The following is a 19,133-nucleotide window of genomic DNA, read 5'->3' on the forward strand; positions in this document are numbered from 1 at the left end:
TGTCCGGCCTGGCTGTGTCCGCACCAGAGGTTGTGCCCGCCCCAGCTCTGCCCATCCCAGCCCGGCCCGGTTGTTCCCATCCCGGCTGTTCCCATCCCGGCTGTTCCCATCCCGGCTGTTCCCATCCCGGTTGTTCCCATCCCGGTTGTTCCCGTCCCGGTTGTTCCCATCCCGGTTGTTCCCATCCCGGTTGTTCCCATCCCGGCTCCCCCGCGGTCCCTCCGGCGGCTCCCGCTGCGGCCGGGGCCATGTGAGGCGGGCACGGGAGCGGGGAAAGCCATCTTGGGGCGGCTGCGGGAGCGCTGCTGCCTCATAGGCTCGATCGCCGTGTGATGATGCTCGCTCGGCTCTGCCCGCCCGCCAAGCGCCCGTCAAGCGCCGGCCCCGAGCACCGCCGGCCCCGGAGCTGCTGCTGCTGCTGCTGCCGGCCCTGATACCGGAGCTGCTGCTGCTGCTGCCGGCCCTGATACCGGAGCTGCTGCCGGCCCTGATACCGGAGCTGCTGCCGGCCCTGATACCGGAGCTGCTGCCGGCCCTGATACCGGCCCCGATACCGGAGCTGCTGCTGCTGGCCCCGGAGCTGCTGCCGCTGCCGGCCCCGAGCGCCGCCGGCCCCGCTCCGGCCCGAGATGAGCCCCGGAGCCCCGGGCAGCCCCTGAGCGCACACAGGTACGCGGGGATGTCTCGCTCTCTCCCCCAGAGCACCGCGGCTCTGCGGGCCCGGCGGGGATGGGGATGGGGATGGGGATGCGTGTGCGGGGGGAGAATCCCTTCTGGCATCGGTAACTCTTATCGCAGGCAGGCAAACTTTATTATTCTGCAGCAATCTGGCCGTGCCCTTCAGTGAATCTTCCCTTCTGGGTGCCGCTCTGAATGGTAAAATGTGCATCGTGCACGAGCGCTAGGTAAAGGGATTAAACTCTTGCTAGATTATTCCATCCTCCCTCCGACTGATGTTTAATCTGATGTCATTTCCCAGGCACTTCGAGGGTTTCCAATAAGATAAAAGCCATTTTGGCAGGTTTGATGGCTGTGTTTCTGTCTGTGTCGGTGTCTGTGGGCAAAGTTGGTGGTGTCGGTGCTGTCCCTGCCCCAGCCCCGAGCGTGGTGCATCCGCACAGAATGTGTTTGCTTTGCAAATGTGGATTGTCGTGTCATGGCAAAGTCATCAGCGCCGCTCCTGCACAGAGCCACCGGCTGGGCAAATACGTGCCACTTGTCTGGCATCTGATGCTGAACGAGAGCGATCACCAGGGAATAGCTCATCCTTTTTTCCACAGAACGGCCAGATTTGCCGGCAGATCCAGACAGATCCGCGTCTGTATGGGCACCAGGGACAGCAGGATCGGGGGATGTCTGTTCTGCAGGCGAGCACGTAGAACAGAATAACAATCTTTGATGATTGCATATTGCCATAAATACCAGTGAATTAGCGTGTACTGGTGTGCTGTGCTCGGTGTTCCAGGGGATCCTGCAGGGGTTTCATGAACCTCTCCCCAGAATCGGGATTTTTGTGGCGCTGGGCAGGGGGTGTGTCTTTCCCGGAGTGATGTGATGGTCGACATTACAGCTGTACATGGGCTTAGTGCAGTTGTGACTGAGGAGAATCTCAGTGCACAGGAAAGCTTCGGCTTTTCTGTTCCAAACTGCTGCTGCTGCCTGTTATTTTAGAGGTAAAATACTGCCTGGGCTGCTTTGACCACGGCAGGTAGTGATGCAGGGCTGAAATGTAAAATAACTCAGCAGAATAACTTATTAGTGAATCTTGACACTGCAGCTGGCAAATACAGAGCCTGCTTCTTAAGGGGTTGGATATATTTTGCAGAAATAAGCTAAATTCAAAGCCATTGGCTGTAACATTAAGAACTGCATCAAGTTTTCTGTGACAGGGGAAGAATACCATGATTGTTATCATCCAAATAAAATTAAGGACTGTTACTTGGCAAGACAGAAGAGCTGCCTTAAGAAAACAGCAAGAAATACTGAAACACAGACCAAGCAGCAGAGGGGAAGTTACAGCATCCCCATAAAGTCAATATAATAGAAAGCAGCAGTACATGGCACTGATAGGAAAGTTGCTGTAGTCACTTTGTATTTTGGTGTTTTTGATCAGGAGGTGTCACATTTTTATTACAGGAGGGCTTTCAAGTCTGCCCAGCTGACAACTGAAGAAGGTAATTCAGATCAGATATTACAGATGTCAGCCAGGACTCACCACTGTAGACAGCCTTTGAAATACATATGTGCTACTTGTAGGTACCTTAAAGGATTTTGGGTCTTTTTTAGGCGCCTCTTGTTATTCCTTTTTGATCTGATGGTCCTGGTCCGTGGCCTTGTGCAGACTGTTTTCAGTAGGGAAAAGACGGACTGTAAATGAAAGCAGGGAAGTGCTCATGCTGTCTGCAGACTGGAGAGCAGCCCTGACTTTCCCTGCTTGCAGACCTGAATGAGTTCCACCCTGCTGGGATCCAGCACGGCTGCGTCAGCTATCACATCCAGCCTGATGGATCTGTCTCTACCTGGAGCACCTTCTTGAGAAAGGCAGAGCCTTTCTATTCAGAAATAGAGAAATTTCTACAATTCAAGTTACAACTCTAAAACAGCAGGCGGGTTTTAGGGGTAGGAAAAGTGAGATGGAACAAGATATGGGGCAGTGCAGTGCCACAGATTCCCGCATGAAAATGGTCTGAAGAGCTGCTAAATGCTGCTAAATGCTGCTTCAGTGATTGCCAGCTCAGAAAACTGAAGCATCTCTCCACAGGTCAACCCCACACTTGTAGAAGCTGTGTGTGTAGCTGTGCATCTGCACAAGCTGCGTTAGATGGGTGTTAGATGGGCACACACCCGTGTGTGTGTGAGCGATGTGGAGAGCTGTGGGACACTGAGCATTGCATTCATCAGCCAGCACAACAGAGCTGCAAACCTCTGAACCTGTCTGGGTTGCTGCAGGAGAAACGAGGGGCCTGTGATCACTGCATAATTCATATCCTCGGGTATTGGGGGTTTCCTCTTCGTGTGCCAATGCCCCACCACAGATCAAAATTAAACATCCAAGATCACGCTGTAATGAGAAACTGGTTGGTCATGCATCACATCCTGTCCTTTCAATATTTATGTTGAATGAAGCACGGTTTGACAGTCAAGGCTGTTTGTCATTTCACTGAAAGTGTTTCAGGCCCTGTTCACTGCTATGAAATATGTCACAGGAGCTGAAAAACCTGTTAGTCACGACTCTTTTCCTGAGACTTATTTTTGGGTTATTATTCAGCAAAAGGTTCTGACTAAACTGGAATTTTGTGTAAATCCTTTGTTTCCCCCTTTCATAGCCTGTATATCCTGTTCTGATAGAATGTCAAGCTGTAGAAATAACAATTTCTCTTTGGAAAGTCTCTCTGTGCACAGCACCAAGGAGCTGGAATCTGGTTCAGATTTTCTGGAAAACGCCGGGTGCCACTGGTGATTACCTCTGTGAGTGTTGGTGCTGTGTGTGAGATGCCTGGCCACCACAGAGGAGGATTGCCTCAGAGTGCTGCTGACAGTGGCATTTCTTCTGTTAAAGCACCATTTGCTGCTAGAATTGAAAAATAAATCCCAGTATCGTGAATGAAAATAGACCTGGAGTGTAGCCACAGCGCTGGGAAAACGCAGATTCCTCCAAGCATGGTTCCAGGGAGGCAGTGTGAGCTCAGGGGTGAGCAGGGGGCTCTTGCCAGGCTGCTTTGCTCTGGGGGGCTCTGGGAAGGGGCACTGAGCCCTGGGGAGAGCTCAGGCTCCTGGGGCTGCCCTTGGGATGGTCACTGTGGCTCCTCTGCTCACTGGAACCTGCTCAGAGACGTGTTGGAGCCGTGTTCATCCTGCACATCCTCTCACCCTGGAGATGGTGGCTGGAATCCACCTGTGCCTGGGGTTTTGGGGAGGAAACTCCAGTGCCCTAAAGGCTCGTGCTCACAACACTGCCTCATGCTCGTGGTGTGGTGCTGGTCAGGAAATCAGAGTGGGCTTCCAGCCCTGCCACACATTCTGTGAATGGCCCTGAGCAAAGCATTTGGTGTCTCTTGGGCTCTGTTCTCCTTCTGTAAATGGGAATAATAATGAACTCTTTCCACTACATTCTATTTATTTTATCTGCTTAGGAAATGAGATTTTCAGACCAAATACTGTTTTCTCCATCAGGATGCTGAATCCCAACAGAGGCTTCTAGATGCAACTGATAAATCACTTGACAGCCTGCATTGTGTGCTGTTGATCTATAGAAGGATATTGCTGAGTGCCAGAGGAATTTGAATTTGTTCTGAGGTTTCTGGAATAACATTTGATTAGCTAAATGCTCTGTTGTGCTCGTGGGTATGTCCAGGTTGGAGTGAAGAGCCTCATTACCCTGCTGGTGGCAGAAACATTTACAGTGCAGGTGTCAGGACAGAGGGAATGGGACTAGGGGCTTGATTTCTGCTTTTTTTTTTTTTTTAATATATCATTGTCATCAAGTTTTCTGTCTTCTGCTACAAACAGGCTTGATTTCTAGAAGGTGTTGCTGTGCCCAGTGTTTGCTGGTCAGCAGCAGTGCAGGGTGATGTGTGACCAGGCAAAAGGAAAGCACTGAGAATGTAACAGCAAGGCACAAATCCTCTTCCCTGCTCTCATCCCGTGACAATTTGAAACCCTCTTCCATTTCTCCCTTAAAGATCATCCCACAGCCAGCTCCTCTTCCTCAAGGCTTGATGTGATCACGGTGAGCTGGTGGGCAGCCATCAATGCACCCTTTTCCTTTCAGGCTCCACCTCCCCCAGAACTAGACTGATTTATTTTCTTTCACTGAGGAGCATAAATCATCTTTATAGACAACCTCATCAAATTTTTACACTGGATGGGTGATGGAAAAATTTACAGTGATGCCCCCTCGTGCCATCTTTGAAAGGAAAAGAAGCCTTTCTTGAGGCAGGTTATCTTGTTTAGGGTTGGCTTAGAAAAATCCTAAATCAAGGCTAAATTTCTCCAGAACAGGGAATTTATTCTGGGACTTTTACCTTTTCAGCTCCTGCTGAATATTTCTGTACCTCCTTCTTATGGAGTTGAAAAGATGTTCTTTGTTAGTCTGGTGTGGAATAGCAGGGTTCCTGTTCAGTGGTGTGGGAAGAGCATCTGCAGCGAGAGCCCCGTCCCTCAGTGTCACTGTTCTCTGCTGTTGATCAGCAGAGGCTCTCACAGACCTGTGCCAGTCCCAGGAGCACAGCACAGAGCCCCTGGCACTGTGCTGGGGCTGGCCACTCCCTGGAGGTGGCTGGGGGTGCTCAAAATTCAGGGGATGAAGCTCACAGTTGTCACTGCAAGCAGCACTCCAGGGCTGAATCCGGCCCCTATTCGCTGCCTTTCCCTGCTCTGTGACACTCACAGCTTCACCTCCTGCTAAATCTGACTTTCTGTTCCCCCCACCTCCCTGCCCCCAATCCTGCACATCCTTCAGAACCTCAGGAATATTCCCTGCCAGCTCCAGGAGTGTGTTTCTTCCCTTCTCCCTTGTTTACTGCTTGCTAATTAAATTTTGTAGGTGGCAGTTTGAAATCTTAGTGGGACGTGTCATGTGGCTGCTAATGCTCTGCAGATCTCTATTACATAACCTTTAAGTAGTTGGGGAAAATGTGCTTGTGTCATACTGGGCCTGACATAAGGCTCTGTCTGAAGCCAACAGTCTGATCAGGTTTTTTATGTAGGATGACTGTAGAAATCTTGTGGATGGTTTGTTCTGGCACAAGATTTGTGCCCTCGGTTGTCAGGTCAATTGTCTTCCTTGGCGAGATGCTTTGCATGGCTCTGTCTGCCTTCCCTGCAGGGCTCGCATTTAAACACTGGCATGCCAGGTAATGATCAAATAGAAATTAAATGCAGGATGCCAGGAGCCCTTCTGCTTTTCTGAGAGCTTTGCTCACGCCGCTTTTGAAGTGGCCCGAGCACAGAACAAACACAGAGAGCCTCTCAGTTCGTCCCCCCCTTCGCCTCCCACAGATCTCAGCTGGGCTCTGGTGCTTTATGTGAAATGAAAACAGGAATCAAGGCAGCTTTAAAAAGTGCTGTGTAGGGACCATCAGTTTTTAATGCTTGGTAATTCATTAGGTTCTGGTTTGCTAAAGGAGCATTTACTTTTGTAAATGACAGCGAGGTGTCCACTCACAGAGTCAGAGCTCTTCTCCCTCCCTCCCTCCAACCTGGTCCTGCTTCACACACAGCTCCACACTCCTGGTGCCTAAAGCACCTTGGTACATCTTCATACACCTTTAAATATATTTACACATCTTTACACATCTCTACACATATTTATGCACTGTCCAGTGCAGCTCAAGCACTCCATGGATGGACCAGCCTGGCCCTGAAGGAAATAATCTCATTTTGGTTTTGTGGCCAGGGTATGGCCTTGGAGGCTGAGTGCTGTCTGTGGCTCTGGCTGTGTTCTCTGATAATCACAGGGGATCTTCTGCCTCTCTTCATCTGCAGGGAGGGCTCAGGGGCAATGAGCTGCTGTGGCCTTGCAGTGGAAGTTGCAATTAGAAATGAGGAAGAGCTGGATGAAATTTTGTGTGTTGGGTTTTTTTTTAAAGGATATCAGACTTACAAGTTTATAATCTCATATTGAAATCTAATTGTGTGAACCTGTGTTTTGTCTAGAGAAGCTCTTAGTCTGCTTTAAAACTCTTTACTGAGTGCTTAAGAGCGGTGCTTTGATACCATTCTGTCCACTTTGCAGGTCAGAAATTTTCAATGTGCTTCAGGTTTATTTGCCCAAGATCATTCAGCAGGGCCAGTGGAAATCCATGGGTATTGTTTGCAGAACCTGGTCTAACATTTATCCATTGTATTGCTTCTCTTAATTAAATGTTGTATAAGAAAGGGGGAGGGGGAAGTATTGATCTTCTAAAACCAGACTTTTTTTATGGTTTCATTTTAAATTAACTGCCCATGTGCTGCTCATAGTAATGAGTCTGCAAATGTATTAATCTTTAAAAAAATTACTATTGTGATAAATCAGAGTGGCTGCAGTCAGTTTGTGCATGGCAAGGGCTGCCTGTTGGGTATCCTGGAATTGTAAATGTCCCTCTGGAAGGGTCTCCATCCAACAGTCTTAAATCTTCTGTGTAAATGTATTTACCACACACTGCCTGTGACTTTAGTAACTCTGGTTTATTTGAAGATTAAGTACAGTTCAGGCTGCTGTGTCTCCATGGTTGGTGGCTCCTGGATGAACTGGAACGGGAACAGAGGCAGCTGTAAAGGAGTTTTCTGCAGTTTTCTGGGGGTTTTGGAAGGGCAGGTGGGTACAGCTGGTGTTTTTGTGTTTCTGAGGAAAGCTGCAGCTCGTGGCTGCTCTGTTGGTGAGGGTAGGGACGGTGAGGCTGAGGAGGATCAGCTGCTGTGCTGACAGTGACACAGGCACGGCAGAGCTGTCACCAGGGACCCCAGGGACACCAGGGACACCAGGGACACCAGGGACAGTGAGGACACCAGGGACACCAGGGACACCAGGGACACCAGGGAGGGAAGGGACCCCAGGGACAGTGGGGACACCAGGGACAGCAGGGACCCCAGGGACATCAGGGAGGGAAGGGACACCAGGGACATCAGGGACACCAGGGATCCAAGGGACACCAGGGACCCCAGGGACAGTGGGGACACCAGGGACACCAGGGACCCCAGGGAGGGAAGGGACCCCAGGGACACTGGGGACCCCAGGGACACCAGGGACCCCAGGGACATCAGGGAGGGAAGGAACCTCTGGAGAACCTGCAGCAGCAGCAGCAGCTCCTTCCTTGCACTGCCAGGGGGATCCTCTCGTCTCCTGGGCCTGGGGGCTCTTGCTGAGGCTGGAGCAGGACAGAAGTGCCAGCGAGGGTTTTGTGAGCTTTGTGCAGACGCTGTGTGAGCACAAGGACCAGGGCAGCTGGGAGCAAGGGCTGCTCCTGGGGTGACACCATGGCACAGCTCTGGTGGCTCCAGCCACTGCAGCTCAGCCCCTGCAGGGATGGGAGCTCTCAGCTTTGCTCAGAGCTCCAAAAGGGGACGTTTCACACACAGCCAGGGTAAAGCAGCCACTCTGGACATTGATCCCAGCCATCATCCCAGCTGAGAGGTTTGCCACCTTGGATGTTGATAGTTACTGTCATAAACCCTGAACCTTGTGCTCAGCTTGCAGCCCAACTTCCCTTTGGAAAAATGTCTCTTTAATTTCTGCAAATACTGTTACAAGGAAACGGAGCATATAAAGCTTCAAGCTGCTGATATTTTTATAACATAATGCTAAAAGTTTTGTCAATACACAGTCTTTGCTTGTCTTAAAATAAGACAGAAGAATTTAGGAGACAGCAGAGGAGAGGAGGATGAGCTGTCCATGGTGGTGGGAGCTCAGGAGCTGAGCAGTGACTGAGCTGCTGAGCCCAGGCTGTGGCACCGTGGGGCTCAGGTGCTTCCACTGGCTGTTTTTGGGAGAACTGCTGTGAGCAGAGAGCAGGAGCAGCTGCAAGTGCAGTTCCTGTGCCCTGTACAGGAGGGAACAGGCAGGTTTCAGTGGCACAGCACCTGTGGAAGTGTCACTGCCCAGCTGGAGCGATCCCAGCTCCGGAACAGCGCTGGGCTCCAGCTCAGAGCAGCCCCAGAGCCCTCCCAGGCCAGAAATCCAGCTGGACACGGCACAGGCACGCAGCAATTGAGGAGCACAAAGGAAAAGCCTTCTCCTTCCTCCTTGCCCTGCATTTTAGCCCTTTCAGAGGTGCTGCCTTCCCCCTCCACTGCCCCATTGTGCTTTGTGTAACTAACATTTACTCTGTTACATAAAAAACTACCGGGACATTTAATCAAACCACGTTGTTGATTTTTTAGCATCACTTTATTTAATAGCATTGAAGGGCCCATGCAGCTGTTGAGAAGGATGTTTTCTCACTCCCATTTGCTGTAGCTAACAGGAAATGTTCCCTAATGCAGCTGGGCTGTGCACTGTAATGTGTGGATGGAACTGGCTGTAGTGAGTTGGAAATTATTGTTTGAAAGAAGGTTTTTTACAGCAGGAGAGGGGTCTGGAGCAGAGTATCCACTGCTGTTCTCTTTGGGGTTTCAGCAGCCTGGTTTGCCCACTTCAGCTCTTGTGCTTCTTCTGGTGCTCAGGTCAGGTCCTGGAGGATTTCCCAGGCTTTGGGGTAAGGAGGGAAGAAATGGAGAGGCTTAAAAAAACACCCAGTGAGGAGGTGGAGTGGAAAAAACACAATGAATTAAAAGGTAGCACCCATTTGTTTCCCATGTGGGTAAAGGGGTTCCACTGTTGTCTGTCTGCACTTGCATCTCCAGATCATTTGGCAAATGTGAGCTCAGAAGAGCTCTCTGTTAAACACTGATGAGTTTTACTAATTAGTTTTACTAATTCCTTGTCTGTGCTACTGGCTTTGTCCTCAGTAGTACATGACAATTTAGATTTTCACAGGCTTGGCATTTGTGGACTACTCCCCCTCCAAAGCACAGCTCCCAAGTCAGCAAAAAGGGACTGTCCTTGACACCACATCTGCCTCCAGGCTAAAAATGAGACTTTGTTTGTGGTGTGTAAGGGTTGCCAGGAGCACAGAATTTTCATAGCAGTCATGGCTGATAGGAAAATGCAGATTTGAGGCATGTAGCACTATTTGTTTTTTGTTCTCTGCTACATTCATTAAAAGTATAATTGCTGGCATTAGCTAGGCAGAATAACGTATGCCTGTGAGCTCAGTGCTTTTAAAGGCCCATGGCATCCCTATTATCAGAATTTCTGATTTACTGGAATAACTTCAGGGCTGAAATGGGTTTCTTTCATCGTGGGCTGGTGCAGTTTAAGTTATTCAGATACATGGTAAATCTCCTCCTGTGCATGGGAAAAAATGCATCTGGATTTTTATCCTTCCATCAAACCTGCTTTCGGGATGAAGTCCCACAGGAATGTTCAGCTATCACTATCCATCATTACTGGATTGATGACAGACCACTATTACATAAATAATAAAACCAGCAGGTAAATACTTCAGGGGAAATATCACAATATCCACTCTGTGTCTCACATCTCTTCAAATTACGAGGCACATTTGGAAGGGCAGGAGAGACATGTGAGAAACAAACCCCATTATTTCCATCAGCAATAATTAAAACCATTTACAAAGAGTGTGGAGTACTTAAAACACATCTTAAAGCTTTGGCTTTTTGTGTCAGTGTAGGATTTGTGTTCAGGGAGGATGGGTTGGAACTGGAACAAGCCAGAAGAAAGGGCTGTATGAATAAACCAGGAATTTGGGGAGCTTATCTTATGAAACACTAAAAGAGATTATTCTTTCTTGTCTAATAGTGACAAAATGACAAGGTAGGTCTGATTTCGTCACTAATTCTGACTCAAGCACAGACTTGGTGCTCCAATTCAAACACCCAGAGATTGCCAGGGTGATGGAAATGTTCAGAAATGCCAAAAGCTTCATATTCAGTGAAACTTTTCCACAGCATCTGTCTGGCTGAGCTTTAACCCAGCTTCAGTTTTTATCTTGTCTGAGTGCTCCCTGGCCTTGTTCTCTGTCTGAAGTCAGTAATTCTCAATGAACCCTTTCTCCAAGTGCTGCATGAATGTTATTTATGTAAAAAAAAAACCCTTTTACTTTTGCAGTCTTTACATGGTGCCTCTGGTACTTCTCTCAGTGTAGGTGAGTGAATATTTTTCAGTGCAGAGCTCCTAAGTAAAAGCTACATCTGCTCTGGAAGCCCAAGGTTTCTTCCAGTCTCTCACTGCCATAATATTTGTGAGTAGTTCTGCTGTTCTTCTGTAGGTTTTTCCCAAAGGTGTTCTTGGGAAAAGCAGAATTTTATTTTGAATTGTTATTCCCACGGGGCCAAATTCATTGGGTTATTACTTGTACTGTCTCCAGAATCCCTCTGAGCCCCTCATGCACGGGCTTCAGGCAGAATGTTGGGATCACACTCAGGTTTTCTCCACAAAGATAGAACAGAAAGTCACAGTAATAAATGGCTGTGTTTGGGGTAAACTGCCCCTGCTGCTGATGCATATTTTGCCATCACTTTGTGCTATTTCAGGTTTGTGTTTGTTCCGTGGCCTGGAGTGGGCTGCTGCTCTCGGCTGCAGGAGGGGCGCAGAGCAGCCCTGCTGGAAGCCCCTGGGGTCAGCTTGCAGATGATCCAGCACACACAGACCAGGCTCATTTGTTTCCTTTCCATGGAGCTGTTTTGTGCACGTTTGTCTCCAGGCAGTGTGGCAGGTACTGGCGCTGTTAAACTCATTCCTCCTCGGTGAGGTGAAGGAAGGTCTGCAGGCAGAGAGTTCACAGGTTTATTGGCCTCTGGCTCTCTCTCTGCAGGTCTGTTTCCAATGCAGTGGCAGCAGTTTGCCCTTTACAAGCGCAGGATTAATGGTTAAGAAGTGTTAAATGCATTAAAGAAGTGGTAAATGCATTATTCCATATGTGCTTTATTTTATGTTTCATGGATTCACGTGATGCACTTTGCCTTTCATCTGGAGATTTCAGTCCTTACAGACATTAATTAACAAAGTCTCTTTGCACATCTCCTAGGTAAGAATGATTATGATCCCCATTTTGTTCAGAAGGGCACAAATTTCACCAAATTTCTGCAGTGAGTCAGTGGCAGAGCTGGGAATCAAAAGTGGCAGAGCTGCCCACACCAAAGCTCCGCTGCACCGAGGAAACCAGCAGATGTGGAGGTTTCTGTACAATGCACACGAAACACGTTCAGTCATTTCCTGGTGCATAAATGAGAAATGAATTAACAACCAGAAAAGCCAAATTCAGCAGTTGGATCCTGGCAGGGGAAGCGATGGGAGAGGATTTTGTGCGAGAGAGAGGCAGCAGCGCTTGCAGGAGCGCTGGAGGAGCTGCTGGGCTCCCTGCGGGAAGGTGAGTCTGGAACCTCTGCACATCCTCCTCTCCCGTCCTGCCTGGGCTCAGGGCAGGCTCCAGGGGAGGCTCAGGGAGCTGCTCCTGCTGCAGAAAGTGAAGAGTGCTGTTCCTGCTGCTGGCTCACACGCTGGAAAACATCATGGCCTTGCTGAGAGCTCTCCCGCCGTGCCACCAGCGTTTTGCCAGTTATCCAAAGGTGAAAATATTCTTATTTGTGCTCTCCATAGCTGGATTCACTCCCTCCCCATCCCTGCTCCATCATTTGTTTGTGAGACAGACTAGGGGTTTTGTCTGAGCTCTTTGGGTGGAGCTGACCTGGAGATTTCAGGTCTCACCTGTTCCTCTCTGGTTATAAATCATCGCTGATGATTTTTCCTCTCAGTCTGGATAGAACAGGTGAATGCTTTTGACCTTAAGGTCTTCAAACTGTAATTTCTGGGGATGTTATGACTGGGATGTGAGTTATGCAGACCTGTGATGGGTGATGCACAGGAGCCTTAGATCTGCTGCTACAACCTTAAAAATAAAGAAAAATTCCTTTCTTCAGCTGAGAGGGAATTCTGGTCCTAAAAATCCTGCTGAGAATCAAGAGGTTGCTGGAGGTTTCTAAGGAAGGATTCTTTCGGAGAAAATCAGGCCAGGGTTTGCCTTTTTTTCCCCTAGAGTTTAGAAGAGAGAGTGTTTTTAAAGACATCCATTCTCTTCCTACATGAACAGTGGATTGAATTCAGCGTGCTGTCTGCTCTGGAAGTTTATTAATGTAATCACTCAGCTGCAGATAGTTAAAACGTTGAAGGAATCAGGCTGGCAGGGAGCCTAATCACTGTGCAAAACCAAGCCACACCACAGCAATATTAACCTTTCCCGTCTGGAGCTCTCTTAGTTTCCCTCTAGTGTGCTTATCTAAGCCTGCCAGCAGAATGTGCAAGGTAAAGACTTTCAGGAGATGTGCTGGGGTGGGTTTTTTTGGTTTATTTTCAATTGGAAGGATGTATTGCAATATTTGTGCTAACAGCTTTCCTGCAGAGCTGGAATGTGCTCTGTGGAAGGTGAGAGGGGGAAGCTCAGTGTGAAGATGGGACTGGTTCATGGAGTCCTGGAATCAGGGAATCATTTGGCTTGGGAAATAGCTCCAGGGCAGAGTCAGAACCTCTGAGCCAACCTGCTCCTTCTCCAGAGAGGGAGCAGCAGCACAGGGCTTGGGAGCTGATCCCTGGGACAGGACAGCTCAGCAGAACCTGTCCAAACTGGGCTCCAGCTCAGCAGAACCTGTCCAAACTGGGCTCCAGCTCAGCAGAACCTGTCCAAACTGGGCTCCAGCTCAGCAGAACCTGTCCAAACTGGGCTCCAGCTCAGCAGAACCTGTCCAAACTGGGCTCCAGCTCAGCAGAACCTGTCCAAACTGGGCTCCAGCTCAGCAGAACCTGTCCCAGCAGGGCTCCCCAGCCTCTGCAGGGTCCCCAGCTCTGGCACAGCGGCAGTGAGGCTTTCACAGGCTGAGCCTCCCTCCTTCTCACCTGTGCCTTTGCTGGGCTGTTTGCAGCGTGGCTGCTGTTTGTCCCACTGCTGTCACCTGCTGTGTTTGTGTCACCCCCCCTCTCCCCGTTGCCAGTTCCCAGCTGTGGCCAGAGCTGCTCCATGGCAGTGGCAGTGGAAGGCAGTTGGAATGTGCTGCCTGGGGAAGCTTTTGCCCACGAATTGCTCAGGCCGTGCCCCTCATCCCAGGCTCTGCCCCCTCATCCCGGGCTCTGTCCCTCATCCCGGGCTCTGCCCTCTCATCCCGGGCTCTGCCCCTCATCCCGGGCTCTGCCCCCTCATCCCGGGCTCTGCCCCCTCATCCCGGGCCGTGCCCCCTCATCCCGGGCCGTGCCCCCTCATCCCGGGCTCTGCCCCCTCATCCCGGGCTCTGCCCCCTCATCCCGGGCTCTGCCCCCTCACCCCGGGCCGTGCCCCCTCATCCCGGGCTCTGTCCCTCATCCCGGGCTCTGCCCCTCATCCCGGGCTCTGTCCCTCATCCCGGGCTCTGTCCCTCATCCCGGGCCGTGCCCCCTCATCCCGGGCTCTGCCCCCTCATCCCGGGCTCTGTCCCTCAGCCCGGGCTCTGTCCCTCATCCCGGGCTCTGTCCCTCAGCCCGGGCTCTGCCCCTCATCCCGGGCTCTGTCCCTCAGCCCGGGCTCTGTCCCTCATCCCGGGCCGTGCCCCTCATCCCGGGCTCTGTCCCTCATCCCGGGCTCTGCCCCTCATCCCGGGCTCTGTCCCTCATCCCGGGCTCTGTCCCTCAGCCCGGGGTCTGCCCCTCATCCCGGGCTCTGCCCCTCATCCCGGGCTCTGCCCCCTCATCCCGGGCTCTGTCCCCTCATCCCGGGCTCTGTCCCCTCATCCCGGGCTCTGTCCCCTCATCCCGGGCTCTGTCCCTCATCCCGGGCTCTGTCCCCTCATCCCGGGCTCTGTCCCCTCAGCCCGGGCTCTGTCCCTCAGCCCGGGCTCTGCCCCTCATCCCGGGCTCTGTCCCTCATCCCGGGCTCTGTCCCCTCATCCCGGGCTCTGTCCCTCATCCCGGGCTCTGCCCTCTCATCCCGGGCTCTGTCCCTCATCCCGGGCTCTGCCCCCTCATCCCGGGCTCTGCCCCCTCATCCCGGGCTCTGTCCCTCAGCCCGGGCTCTGCCCCCTCAGCCCGGGCTCTGCCCTCTCAGCCCGGGCTCTGTCCCTCATCCCGGGCTCTGCCCCCTCATCCCGGGCTCTGTCCCTCATCCCGGGCTCTGTCCCTCAGCCCGGGCTCTGTCCCTCAGCCCGGGCTCTGCCTCTCAGCCCGGGCTCTGCCTCTCAGCCCGGGCTCTGTCCCTCAGCCCGGGCCGTGCCCCTCATCCCGGGCTCTGCCCTCTCCTGCTCCTGTGGCAGGGGGAGAAGTGATTTTCCCTTCCGTGTGCCAGGTGTGGCACTCCTGCTCATCCACCTCAGCTTATCTCAAACCATCCTTTGGGTGCCACCCATCCGAAAAATGTTGGATGCTAATAAATGCATAAATAGAAAATAATTTTACAAATAATAATATTAAAATATAATATAATAGAACTAAATGTATATAAATTATATAAATATAATTTATAATCTAATTTATATAAATGGTATATAGATATAGAAATATATCTATATATAATCACATACAAATGGCATCTAGATATAGAAATTATATAAATATATAAAATATAAAGATAATATATAAAATATAAAGATAATAAATGTATAAAATATAAAGATAACAAATATCTAAAAATATGTGAATAATAAATATATAGATAATATAAATATACAGAAATATAGAAATAATATAGAAATGAATTTAGAATTTCCATCCAGATGACCCCAAACTCTTGGTGCCTGAAGGCAGCTGTGTGTTTTATGCTGAGGGGTGGCTGGCGAGGCAGGGGTGATGTGGCCCCATCTGTGATGATGGTGATGATGATGATGATGATGTGTCGGTGCTGTGGTGCTCAGCCCGGAGCTGTGGGGAGGCTGCAGGGCTCGGCTGCTCCAGAGCTGCTCTCTCGGTGTTCTTGGCTGCCTGGCTGGGCACAGAGCCAGCAGGGCTCGTGTCAGAGCCTGGCACTGGGCACAATGTGCATTCTGCAGCTTCAGTTTCTGCTTTGGCAGCTCTCTGGGCATCACCTGTGGCTGCAGCAGAGCCCAGGGCAGCGCTGCCGTGGCCTGGGGGGCTCAGGAGCCCCTGGCCCAGCCCTGCCTGCCCAGGGGAGCTGCTGCTCCTGCCCAAGGGATGATTTTGCTGTGCCAGGAGGGGATGCCAGGGCTGTGGAGAGGCACCAGCTGCTCTCGGGGAGCTCTGGCTTTGCTTCCAGATTTCTTCACAGACAGCAATCTTCAGCTCTTGTCCTGTTGTTTATGGCAGGGGCAGTCAGACGTTCTCCTGACTGTCATCTCCTCATGAAAAGCCACCTCAAATCCTTTTTAAAGGATTTACATTTTATGTTGATAATACTTAGGGCTTAAAGGCCTGATTCTCCTCAGACTTGTGGTAGTATCACTGTGGGATAATTCCAGTAAGAAATATATTAGTTACGTGTGTGAAATGAAAGAAAAACTGGTCTGGCTGATCCACAATTCATTTAAATAAAAGTCAACAGCCCCATGGAAAAGGCAGACATTGTTTGCTAGTGTGGAGCTCCTGCAGGGGGATGCAGGGGCTGGTTCACACATGGTGCTGGAAATGGAGATTTAAAAGCTCTGCTGGATGGGGCTGTAGCTGTGACAGCTTTGCCCTGTGCACATCCCTTGCACTCCTCTGAAACCTGAACGTGAAGTCCCTGTTAACAAATGAGATGCTGTGAAATTTCCCATTAAAAATAATATTCTAGAAGATATCTGGTGTTCATTAAGGTTTCTTTTGTCAGCCAGGAGGTTTATCCAGGCTGGAGCTGGGGGTTAATGCTCAGCTTCCTTGCAGTCTGTGCAGAGTGCTGTGAGCACGGGGGCATTCCTCACCCCAGCTCTCCACATCTGCAGCATCAATAAAAAGAGAAAGCAGCCAGCCTTATGCTCAAAAACCTTTTTCTAATTTGTAGATTAGGTAAATTATTTCATACTTATACTTTATGAAAGAAATTCTCAGTGGTATAGACGGGTCTCTCGCCTCTTTATCTTAGTTTGTCCTTGTAAATTTTGTATCAGAGCATTAAAGAGTAATGAATAAATTATTATTAATTTTTCCATCTAGTCAGATTTGTGTTTGTCCCAGGAATCATGTCTTGCTTTGGCCACAGGATTTATTGGCACGTTCTGTGATGCTCTGCTTTTTGAGACTTCCAGCTAGAAGTGGTTTTTAGATTAACACAGCAGCATGAGTCATTTGCATCAGAGCTTCCTGCCCAGAAGGTACCAAAGTTGCTTTGAATTTGTCATAAAAACTTTTGACAGCAGACTCTCACGCTGAATTTAGCATAGATTTCTGCAGATAGGTGTTTAACTAATTAAATTCAGAACAATTTGGCACAGTAGCTAAAAATATGGGAACCCTCAAGACTGCAGTGCTTTGGAGAATTGGTGTCAGCTACAGCAAAGCCACGATGAAAATCAGAGAGATGGAGATTTTTAAACTGAAAGGGCAGGACAATGTGATATTGGCTGCAGGAAAGAGGAGAATTAAGGGCAGGGTATGAGAAGTGAGAGGAGGATTTTGCAAGCTCGAGTTTGCTCAGGGGAGCTCCCAGCAATGCTGGGTTTTGTGAGGAGTTTCATTGATGGAGGAAGGGTTTGTGGGCAGGGAGGTCACAGAGTGGCTGCTTCAAAGGGAGGGAGCACAGAGCCCTGGTGATCTCAGGCAGAGGAAAGTGTGGAAGGCTGTGGAAAAGTAGTTTAATAGTTTATAGGTTCATATAGCTGCTGAAGATTTTATTGTTCCAATTAGAAAAAGAAAAGCCCAGTCCTTAGCTGACTTTTGTTCCTTCACTTGGAAGGAAGTAGTTCACTTATCAAATCCAAGGAAATCAGAGTTTTTCTACAGTGTTTTCCATTGGTTGGTGTGAGCATTTTATTGCTTCTCAGGGGTTTTTTCTTGCCAACTGTCTGCATTCATTTTATCATTCTGGTGATGCAGACTCTGGATGTTTCTGTTCCAGGGCTGGGATTGCATGCCTGGACAGCCTCCAGGACTGCCTATTGTTCTTTCTTACTTTGAGCTGCAAGGGACAAGTGAGCTCTAATTTTTAAATTTATTTATTAAAAAATGGAATCAACAATCTTCCCATTCACAATCAAGATCACCATTCACCCAAAGCTCCATCTCTGTAATTAGCCACAAGCTGAACTCTGCATTTTCAGTAGGGTTTCCTCTCTGCTGTCATGGTGGGAATTGTTCAGTCTGGCTGATGTTGGAAGGCTGTTTGAACAGAGAAAGAAGGATTTTTTTGTCTGATGATAAACACATCTTGCTCATTTGTTTATGATCCTATGGAAGAGCTGACAGCCACCAGAGCAGTTCCATTGAAGGACCAAACTGCTGGGGGAAGCAGGATCGTTAAAGGCAACAACCAGGCCAGAAAAGGTGTCTGCATTTCAAGGGTGAGGTTTGTGTCTGTCACCAGAGCTCAGGTTCAGAAGGAAATGGGGTTTTGTTTTAGCTGGAATCAACAGGTTCAGGTTGCCAACCTCTAGGAAAGTTCAGGTTTACTTTTCTAACTGGTTGTTACTCAGCTCTTGTGAGGTGGTTTCTGTCCTGCCCATCTGCTCTGCAGGGCACAGCAGTAACACTGAAGGGTGTTCTTTCCTTGGAAAGGGCAGTGAGGAGCCCAGGGAGCCAGGAGGGTTTCCCTCAGCAGGGTGGAGGCAGTGTGGAATGCTGAGATCCGAGGTGCACCCTGCAGTGGTGTTCAGCCATGGCCCATCTCAGCAGAGGAACAGAACCTCTGAGCACACCACAAAAGCTCTGAGGGATGCTGGAGGCTCAGATGAGGCCGGGGTTTGTGTCTGACAAATGGCACAGCTGGCAGGGATGGGAGCTGCAATGAAGAGTGACAGAACATAGTGGTAAAAACATCAGATTAATTCAGAGTACAAGTCCAGTGTCCTGCAGTTTGGTCCCCTGCTTGCCTCAGTCTGAAACGTGTTCAGAGAGCTGACAACTCCACCAGGTGTCATCAGTGGAGTACTTTGGGATGGTGCCTTGTCTAACCAAGGAGCACGTTTTGTTACAAGCTTCCAAAAATCATTTAACAAGAAGTTGTGATTCTTTCTTTTGGAGCCCACTTTCCATTTTCCAATGACAGCTTGCTTTCAAAACTCCCAGTGCCATGGGATAATTAGGTAGGGACCCTGCAGGTAATTATCTTTTCTGGAAAGCCAAATACTCATTCTCTCCTGATGGCTGAGGAGAATTCCTGTCAAGCTCACTGTGTGTATTTTTAATAGAGTTTTGCTGTTATTTATCTCGTAATTGCTTCCCTTTCAAGCAGCCAGGTTATTGCAAGGAAGTTCTTTAAGCATTTTTCTCTCAGGAGATGATCTCTCCTGTGAGTTTGCTGTGCTGCCCTTTGGCTGCTGGGCTTTGCAGAGCCTCATCCTCAGCAGGGCTGGGGCTCCCTGGGACTGGGGGGAAATTCCTGAGGGGCCAAAATGGGAACATTCCCCGTGTGTGGAAAGCACGTTTGGGCCTGGAGGGAGAACAGGTCCATCTGGATTGTCTGGGGTTTGTGTAGGAAGAGCTGGCT

The 19,133-nt window shown here is 49.8% G+C and overlaps 1 protein-coding gene across 8 annotated transcripts in view; it reads left to right on the forward strand.

Annotated features, from left to right (window-relative positions):
* The first annotated feature begins 416 nt into the window (after positions 1-416).
* The window catches only part of RIMBP2 (RIMS binding protein 2), a 100,533-nt gene continuing 81,816 nt past the window's right edge, over positions 417-19,133 (forward strand). For all 8 annotated transcript variants that reach the window (XM_088065103.1, XM_088065104.1, XM_088065102.1 and 5 more), the window contains exon 1: positions 417-669. The gene's annotated coding sequence lies outside the window, so the exon portion shown is untranslated. The remainder of the gene's footprint in view (positions 670-19,133) is intronic.

The sequence above is a fragment of the Pseudopodoces humilis genome, chromosome 20 (assembly GCF_049639895.1).
Source record: "Pseudopodoces humilis isolate 2021_Gansu_Grassland_sample_001 chromosome 20, ASM4963989v1, whole genome shotgun sequence".
Lineage (NCBI taxonomy): Eukaryota > Metazoa > Chordata > Aves > Passeriformes > Paridae > Pseudopodoces > Pseudopodoces humilis.